Source organism: Alligator sinensis, unplaced genomic scaffold (assembly GCF_000455745.1).
Source record: "Alligator sinensis unplaced genomic scaffold, ASM45574v1 scaffold134_1, whole genome shotgun sequence".
NCBI classification, from domain to species: Eukaryota; Metazoa; Chordata; order Crocodylia; family Alligatoridae; genus Alligator; species Alligator sinensis.
Window position 1 is genome coordinate 1,516,479 of NW_005841920.1, and position 7,468 is coordinate 1,523,946.

Here is a 7,468-nt window from a genome sequence, read left to right on the forward strand (position 1 = left end):
CTGCAGCCCCAGCCCTGATCTGGGAGAGACTACATGGTGCAGGGGCAGAGTGCAAGCATGGGGAAATTGCATGGTGAGGGAGGGTGTGCAGTATCTGGGGAGCTTCTGTGGCTCCAGATCCAGCCCTGACCTAGGCCCAGGGATAGGGCTGGAGCTGCTGCCATCACCAGGAGGGGAGGCTGCAATGGGAATAAGCACTTGGGAGGGTAAATGGTGTGGGGAAGGCAGACGGCAGGCTGTACCACAGCTTCCCCTGCTCCTTGCTCCCTGCTGCTGCTTTCCCCACCACAGCAGTGGAGGGAAGAGTAATGAATTTAAGACAACCCTCCAATAATTAGGCCCAGGCCCAGGAAAATTACAATAAATGTATAACTTTCCATGTCTAAACATTTATAATTTTACATGTACATTTTACTCCAGTTGACTTCCTGCCCCTCAGGCAGGGGGCTGGATTCGATGATCTTCTGAGGTCCCTTCCAGCCCTAATGTCTATGAAATATATAGAATCTGATAAATGGAGGCTCATCTTAAATTTGAAGTTGTCTTGGATTTGGGTAAATGCAGTGTTGTGTCATTGATGTAATGACATGCACAGAATTAAGGTCCAGTTTCATGCTTTTCTTGGTACTTGTGGTTTGAGAGTCCTCCATAAAATGAATAGAGTAAAAAAATCAGCCTAAAATTCCACCATGAGCATGGTTGTCATTATGGTGTCTCTCCACACTCTTTGCAAACAGGCAGTAGAAGGAAACTTGCAGAAACTGGGGATTCTATTCAGTTTCTATTTATGGTTAATTTCCATCTGGAGGCTCCAAATCACCACCTTCCTATGAGGATCAAGAAGGAAAACTGTTCAGTTCTGCTGTGCATGGCTCTTAATGGATTACAATAAAATATGCTGGACTGAAGCCTGCTATAATTTTGACCCTGGGACACTTACAACCATTTGGCAAGCCTGGGTTGGCCAGCATGGTCATAGCTACAGAAGCATTGCTTCAGTTCTTGATGCACACAGCAGGCAGTGGGTTCCTGCTTAATACTTCTTTAGTAGAAAAGGGAACTAGTTCTGATTAGCCAGTTGCCTTGTGCATGGCCCAAAGTGGAAATTGTACTCCCCATCCCACTCTTTTTGCTGCCTGTTCTCTAGAGAATCATGAAGGAAACTCATTAATTCTGGTCATTTTCCCTGTCTATAATATATGACAGTTTATACTTGAAAAGGTTCCAGAAATCTCCTGTGTGTAAAGTACTACTCTGCTGTTCTGCCTATGGGGAGATTTAATAAGAAGCCAAATGGCATTAAACAGGGAAAATATGCAAAACAGACACAGATACAGGCAAAAAGGAAATCCCACAAAACTGGGAAAGAGGAAAAGGCAGACGGGAAAAGGCAAATACAGGAGGTCAGCAAAATGGGACAAAGCAAAGGGAAGAATCAGGGAGGGGAAGAAAAAGGACTTATGAGCCAATGTCAGAAAATTGCTCACTTTCTAGACCTCCCACAAGTACAGTACATATGCTGTTGCAAGGAAGGGGAATGTGACTGCTGAAAGTGTTTGTTGTGTACCCAGTCACAGAGGTTGGTTTGAAAGAAACAAGGGTGTCTACCCAAACCTCAGTGCAGCCAGAAAACTTACTGTAGCACCTGGGAAAAGTGTAGCTGCACATCACTTATGCTGCATGTGTGGCAGCTGCATCAGTGTTTATCTGTAGCCTGGTGAAATAGCTTGTGTACTCTACAGAAGGAAGCAGGGTACATTTGCACCTTATGGGGTGCGTCTACATGAAATGCTTCGAGCTCAGTAAACTAACTCTACTGAGCGTTAGTGCAGTGGGCAAAACCTGTGCTACTGTGCAGGAGAATTAGTCACCAGAAAAGTATGTGCCAGTGCTAATGCACAATAGCACCTGTTACAGCGCATTAAAGTAATAAACTTAATGCGCTGTAATTACCAAATCAGATATGCGTAAGCTTTTGTAAACAGTAACTTAGTTCATAGAAGATTAGGGTTGGAAGGGACCTCACTTCATCAGGAGGCACCAGAGAAGAAGGCACTGAAGGCAGTTTTCCTAGGAGTTCATCTGAATATTACATTCTGGTCAACAGAATAATACATATTTTGAAGAAAACCCTTGACGTAGACCCAAGGTTTGGGGTTGCGTAGCTCCATAAACAGAACGTGTCTTTTCTTATGAACTCAGTGCCTGAAAAATTGTAAGGACCTTTTACACAGCGTTTCCCACAAGATGGCGCTATTGCTTTATACATGGAAAGAACAATGTTTATACATGAAAATGCAACTTAAAGTCAATTGCCAATAGAAATTGGCAAGCAAAGTTATAAATGTTTCAAATGAATGCATAGTAAATAGTGTGTGTGTGTGTGTGTGTGTGTGTGTGTGTGTGTGTAGAAGAAATCAACCATCCGTTATGAAATCAGATTGCTTATCAATTTGATTTAAGAAATGACTATATTATAAGACATGAAAAATCCTTAGCTACCATAGCTAGAAAGCTGGAAATAGATTTCCAGTATCCCTGACACTCTGAGTAATACTCTATTGCCTTTTATTCAAGTCTGGTCAAATCTTTTTTGTCAAATCACATTTGTCACAGGCAACTACATCAAATAATCCCTTTCATAATCCTCTCATTAACTGTCATAAAAATTAGCTAGATTTCTTTTGTTATGCCTACTGTTGAAAGTTGCTCAAAGTCCTACTTTTTTGATGGTTAGGATCTTTCTTCTAATTCCTACCCTATAATTTATTAATGGCCACTTTATACCCATATTTTCTTATACCAATATTGTCCTTTTTCTTGACTAGCTCTTGACAGTATTTGGTGTTTATCCCATTTCATATTTATGGAGAGCAACTCGCAACCTTTGTTTTGCTAGGCTAAATAGCTCAAGCTCTTTCTGTTTCCTCTTGTAAAATAGGATCCCAGTTCCCCAATCACCTAGATGCATGTCTACACTGCCTATGTACTAAGCCAGGCTCTTGCATGCTTAAGAATGCCAGGATGCACCACTCAACCTCCCAAATCAGAAACTCTGTAGCCATGTTTGCACACTGCTGCAGTGCAAATGCACCTGTGTTGCTTCCAGTGTGGAGGTAGTGCTGGTGAAGTGGTGTGATATGCTTGAGTATGTGAACATCTGGTGCAGGCAGTTTGGTTTGTGGCATAAGCCTGGCCCTTCTTTGCCCATGTCTCTGTCTGTGTTCATTGTTCTTGAACATGTGTGACCACAATAGTACATGGTGCTCCAGATGAGATCTTACTGCTGGCTTGTACGCATTGGTGGAGGGAGAAAAAATTATTTGGGGAGGGGGCGGGGGTGAGCATGTGCATGCATACATGCATGCTTAGCCCCCCCAGATGGCGGGGAGCAGTGAGTGGTTTGTCTGGGGGTTGCTCAGCTTGGGGAGGGGGTGGCAGCTCCCACTGCTGTGCATACCCTGGGAGGATGTGGGGGCGTTGCCCCTGGATCTGCATGGGGGAAGGTGGGCTGCTGCTGCGGGCTGGGCCCGGGGCTGTGCTGGGCTCTTCCTGGTGGGGGGCAGTTGAGCCACACTGTGCTCAGGGCAGGTGGTGGTGGCGGTGCTAGAAGGGGAGATCAGGGGGGCTACAGTGAACTTTGGGGTGGCTGAAGCCCACCCCCCATAGCTCCCCTCCTTGCACCCCCCGGATGAGCTGCTTGCAGATCCATCCTGTGCCCTGCCCCGCCCTGGCTGTGCAGTGCCTCCCCAAACCCCAGCCCCACTCCAACTCCTTCCCCACCCCTGCTGCAGCTGCCAGAAGCCTGCAGCTAGGCTGCCTTGCAGCCCTACTGCTGCCCTACATTTGGGTGGCTAAGCCCCATTCTCCCCCCCCCGCTTCCGCTTCCGCTTCCGCTTCCTATGTGTACAATGCAATTAATGTTTCCCAATCACTAATGGAAATACTGTGCTTAGTTGCATCTGCCTCTAGCATAGTTACCATGCAATCACTTAATATACATGGGTCTCTCTCCTCCTCTCTCATTTCCAAATGATCAGCTGGAACTTATTCCTGGTTGAGAATGTCATAGAAAGTAGGGCTGTTGCCACAGGCAGGATCATCCCTATATAAACCATCCTACACAAATCCATTTTCCAGCCTGTTAGTAAAACTACAGTCAAGCCTGACACAACCACAAAGCATAAAACCCCAACCTGCTGCAGGTAAGGCAGGGGGACAATAGTGGGACTGGGACTGGGCTTCCTTTCACTGGGTGTGTCTAGGCGTGCAATTAGTACATTACAATAAACTCTGGTGCAGTTTGTGTCAGAGTTTATTGCTCTCAGGTACATCATTTACATGTGTGCCTGGGACCACAGCACGTTGAGCCAGGGCACAGCAGCTCTGACCCAGCTCAATGTGTTGTGGAGGGGTTGTCTGGGGCACAAGGGTGCTACAGTGCAGGGCAAGTTGGCAGGTAGCCCCCACACTAGCACCTACCCCAGCCAGCCCCGTCACCATCTACACCTGAGTTTTTCTGCACATAACTACTCCGCTGTAGCATAGTACTTGTGTCAGGCTATCCTACAGCAGAGTTAATTAGTTTACTGCAGCCTAATAGCACCACGTGTGTAGACGATGATGCTTTACTGCAGAGCTAATTAGTCAACTCTGCAGTAAAGCGTTTATGTGCTCACTGTCTTCATGGGCTGTGTCTGCACTAGTTTTTCCTCCAGCAGTCAGGCACACTATTTATGCCAACCAAACTGCCTGTTGTGAGGCTGCTCTGGCACTGCCTGCTCTGGAGTGACTTTGCTGGTATTATCTGCTGCTGCCTGTAAGATGGACAGTTATTCATTTATAGTGTTTGTAAGTGGATTGATTAACACCTTTAATTATAATCTCCTTTGGCCTTGTTAGCTAATTTCTACTGGCAACTGACTTTAAGTTGCATTTTCACATATAAAAAATTGTTCTTTACATGTACAAAGGCATCATTAATGAAATACCAGTGAACAGGCATGGGACATCAATTTCTGTAGATTAAATGACAATGCAGTCCTGCTGTACCAAGAAATGTCACAAGGTGGCAGCTTGCAGGAAGGCAATTGAACAGTAAGTAGCCTTTGACAACACTACTGGGCAGTTCAACAGCAGTAAAAATGCATCTCTGTTTGACAGCATGCTGCAAAATACTGTATTTAATAACATGTACATTACATATTCAGTGAAGGAAATGAGCTTGCCTAACACTTCTATCAAAAAATTATTTCAGTGCAAGGCACAGTACAGTGAATATAATGCATATAGCCTGGGCCAAACTTCTGCCTAGAAATTTGTGGATGGTGAGTGTACTTGAAATTTTGGCTAGGTATGCTTGTGTGAGCATTTGATTTTTTTTTTTTTTTTTTTTCCCCCCCCTCAAGTGTTGCCTGTTCCTTACTCACCTCATTAGCTATGTGAGATCATAATTATCTCTATAACACGTTTGTTGCCATGGTATCACAAACAAAATACCTCTATGCAAAATACCAGTGTGCATCTCAGGATGTCCCCAGGGTTTGTGAGCAGTGGTCCCTCCTGGCTCTAGGAAAAACAACCATCCTCTAATATCCCACCTGCATGGGAGGATTCCAAGGAAACTGAGTTTGTTTCCATGCACTTCCATGGGGTTTTTCCAGATTAGGGAAAATTTACCCAGGTGAGAAATATGCAACCGGTACCAGCAAGGCAGGCAACCGCTAAGGATTACTGGTGTAATTTAACATTTCTTGCTAATTACATCTGTATGAAAGCATGTGTTCCTGTTACTATTTCCCTTGTTGCCCATCCAGGCTCTGGCTGTCCGTTGTGCCCACTCAGCACATCATCTTTAATTTAAATTGTAAGGTCTTCAGGGCAGAGACTGTCCCTTCTCATAGGATTGTAGAGTGCCACTGTGACGTGCTTTGAAATCTAATGCAAGTAACAGCAGAAATGATTTGGGCTGTCAAAATAGAATTTAATGGATGTGTTGCTAATAATAAATGACCAGGAGAGAGGAATACAGGAAATATGATATCAACACAGATACTTTCTAAATAGAATGCTTCCCTTAGGTTTCCATGAAGCATTAGCAGCCTTTTAAGCGTTCTTACATATAATCACATACCCATCCACTGGCCTTTTTTCATGAACAGACTTGAAGGCATTCTTCTTAATATCACTGAAACACACAGTGCATTTAGCTAATGAAGCTGTTTGGGAGATATGAATGAGCCAAGGACACTTTCACAGGACAAGCTTCCCCCCCAGCTGCTGCCTAATAGACTTTCCAGAACTTGAATAAATGAGTTGTTCTCATTTTTTTTTTAAAACCCAGACCCTGTAATTATATAAAATAAATGAAGACTTCGATGAATGGCAAAAGTTGCCTGAGAGAAATAGTCTGGCAACTGTTCCTTCTAATTAAAATATGTGTCTGAAAAGCCCCAGTCTTTGGGAATAATTAATAAAATGCCAGCACTAGATAAGGTACAGATACTTCTTTGTATCTATTAACTGATGTTTGCAATTAGTAAATGTGGGTTCTGCCAAGCTAAGTTGGGACTGTTTTGTGGCATGAAGGAAGATTTTCTTATTAAAATGAGTATGGCATCTGTTGCCTACCTTACTGAATAAGTGGGTTCTTAAACAAAACCAAACCTTTCTGGTACTAATCAAATATCTTTGTGGTATTTATCAAATATATTTATTAAAAATCAAAGGCTCCCCAAAATCTGAAACTCTGAATGCTCGTTCAAAGAACAAATTCTCTTTAGTTGAGCTAGGTAAAAAAGGAGTTGTAAACCTGATGCAAATTTGGAAATCCACATGTGATAACTTTTGTATAGTTAAGTGTGCTGGTGGATAACACTGAAAAAAAAATCTTATTTGTCCTTCATCTAGTCTTAATCAACTATATATTTCAGTGAGTCAATATTAAAGCCCACAAAGAATATGGTCAACCTCCAGCATGCAAAAAAATGATGACTCAGGCTTTAACAAAATCATAATTTTCTTAAAGCAATAGATATTTGTATTATCTTGCTTTTGGGCTGTCCTTGTGCCCTGGGATTTCATTAAATCTTTTCTCAATAAGAATAAGGGCTAGAAACTTACTTTCTTGTAAAAAGAAGCTGTGGTGGTAACAATGTATTGATTCCAGAAACTTTAAGAAAAACACCAAAAATTGTTAAAGTCAAACTGACATTGCTAGAGTTGGCAACACTGAGTTACAGAAGTGTATCTAGGTCTTTGGAAGGTAAAGGAGGTTGGTGCTATGGTCAAGGCTCAGACTTGGCGTGAGCACCTTAGTTCTGTTCCCAGGTACCCAGCCAATGGACAACAGCAGACATAACTGCACGCTAGGTTTCTATGAAGGTGAAGGGAGGCCATCTGAATACCTGGTTAAAGAGATGGAATCGCTCCTTCAGTTTTCCTCCCTCTCTGCCTCAGTTTCTTTTAT